The 2394-nt window shown below is 44.8% G+C and overlaps 2 pseudogenes; one reads left to right on the forward strand and one right to left on the reverse strand.

Annotated features, from left to right (window-relative positions):
• LOC102863784 overlaps positions 1-15 on the reverse strand; it is a 4212-nt pseudogene extending 4197 nt beyond the window's left edge.
• A 617-nt stretch (positions 16-632) lies between these two features.
• On the forward strand, positions 633-2058 carry LOC102861746 (annotated as a pseudogene).
• Positions 2059-2394: the final 336 nt, after the last annotated feature.

Raw genomic sequence — 2394 nt, forward strand, 5'->3', positions numbered from 1 at the left:
ACATACTTTGGACATGTTGTGAGGAGAGACCGGTCCTTGGAGAGGGACATCATGCTTGGGAGGGTGGAGGGACAGCGCAGGAGAGGAAGGCCCTCTGTGAGGTGGATTGATTCAGTGACTGGGATAATTGGGATGGGAGTGTCAGCAACGGTGCGATTGGCACAGGACAGAGCGGAGTTTAGGGCTGTTGTACATAGGGTCGCTATGAGTTGTAGGCGACTCGACGGTACATAACAACAACAACAACATGTGTTACAGCAAAAATTAATCTATTTTCCTTTCACTTAAAGTGCTCATAACACCTCATGCTGCGCCTTCTCATTGCACTGGTCTGCCGTGACAGCTGGGCCAGGGACTGGGGCACAGGCTCGCCTCTCTGGTAGCTCTCACAGTAGCTTTTGATGGAACAGATATCCAGTGAAAGTCACATAATGTAATCATATTAGTGTTTGAAACAATATTCCTGATATTACAGTAAGCTCTGTATAAGCACTGTACTTGACTTTATTTCAAACTGATTTCTTGGAAAAGTTCTGACTCATGGTTCAAAATGCCTTTGCTGCAAAAGTGTGCTTTAAGTAAGAGTGAAGTAGGGAGAGAGGCTGATCACAGTACTGAGCAGGTAGTACATGATGGCTGACATGCAAAGCCTGATGGAAAAATTAGAGAAGGCAGTGGGTCGCTTAGAGGCTGTATCCCAGGCTTCTGACATGCATCGGGGATATGGAGATAGCCCTTCAAAAGGAGCCACACCTTATGTGCAAGCATTTGACTCACTGCTTGCTGGTCCTGTGGCAGAGTACCTGAAGATCAGTAAAGAGATTGGAGGAGATGTGCAGAAGCATGCAGAGATGGTCCATACTGGTCTGAAGTTGGAGCGAGCTCTCCTGGTTTCAGCTTCTCAGTGCCAGCAACCAGCATGTAATAAGCTTTCTGAATTGTTGGTACCTATCTCAGAGCAGATACAAGAAGTGATAACTTTTCGAGAAAAGAACCAAGGCAGCATATTGTTCAATCACCTGTAAGCTGTCAGTGAAATCATCCAGGCACTGGGTGGGGTAGCTATGGCTCCCAAGCCTGGTCCCTACGTGAAAGAATTGAATGATGCTGCCATGTTCTATACAGAGTCCTGAAGGAGTACAAAGATGTGGATAAGAAAGAAACATGTGGACTGGGCTAAAGCTTATTTAAGTATATGGACAGAACTACAGACTTACATTAAAGAGTTCCATACCACTGGGCTGGCCTGGAGCAAAACGGGGCCTGTGGCAAAAGAACTGAGTGGATTGACATCTGGACCCTATGCTGTATCAGGTCTGCCTCCCCCACCCAACAGGCCCACCTCCCCCTCCAGTCTCCACCAGTTCAGGCTCAGTAGACTCTGCTTCATGCTCAGCACTGTTTTCTCAGATTAATCAGGGTGAAAGCATCACACATGCCCTGAAACATGTATTTGATGACATAAAGACTCACAAGAACCCCACCCTGAAAGCTCAGAGTGATCTGGTACGAAGTGGTCCCAAACCATTCTCTGCACCTAAACCAGGAATCAGCCCCTCTCCCAAACCAGCTGTAAAGAAGGAGACACCTTTACTTGAATTGGAGGGCAAGAAGCAGAGAGTGGAAAATCAAGAGAATGTTTCCAACTTGGTGATTGATGACACAGAGCTTAAATAGGTGGCTTACATCTATTAATGTATCAACACAACATTGCAAATAAAAGGCAAAATTAATTCCATTACAGTAGATAACTGTAAGAAACTCAGTCTGGTGTTTGATGACATGTTGGGTATTGTAGATATCATCAATAGTAGAGATGTTAAAGTTCAGGTAATGGTTAAAGTGCCAACCATTTCCATCAACAAAACAGATGGCTGCCATGCTTATCTGAGCAAGAATTCCTTGGACTGTGAGATAGTCAGTGCCAAATCTTCTGAGATGAATGTCCTTATTCCTACAGAAGGCAGTGACTTCAATGAGTTCCCAGTCCCTGAGCAGTTCAAGACTCTATGGAATGTGCAGAAGTTAGTCACCACAGTGACAGAAATTGCTGGATAAGCGAAGTGCCACTGGGTTCTTTGCCCTTTCCTTTGACACCTTGGGATAAATCTGTATCAAAAGAGTTCTTTTCTAGATCTCCTCTACCTTTCTGCTCTTAAAACTGCTTCCCTGCTCTTGAGAAGCACAGCTACCTGCCTTCACTGAAATATACCTCAGGCTAAGAGTGAAGTAATAGAAAAATTGGATGAAATATGTTTACAGCATTGAAGTCTATGGGGGAGAGAATAGTCTAAAAGTACTATATTTTAGGGCATTACTTTTATCGTAGGAGTATGCAATGAGGGTTGCAGAGTGGATTATATTTGAGGGTAGGGGGTGGGGTTTGGGGAGGTG

The sequence above is a fragment of the Elephantulus edwardii genome, unplaced genomic scaffold, assembly GCF_000299155.1.
Source record: "Elephantulus edwardii isolate Elephantulus edwardi_28Jun2011 unplaced genomic scaffold, EleEdw1.0 scaffold00458, whole genome shotgun sequence".
Classification (NCBI taxonomy): domain Eukaryota; kingdom Metazoa; phylum Chordata; class Mammalia; order Macroscelidea; family Macroscelididae; genus Elephantulus; species Elephantulus edwardii.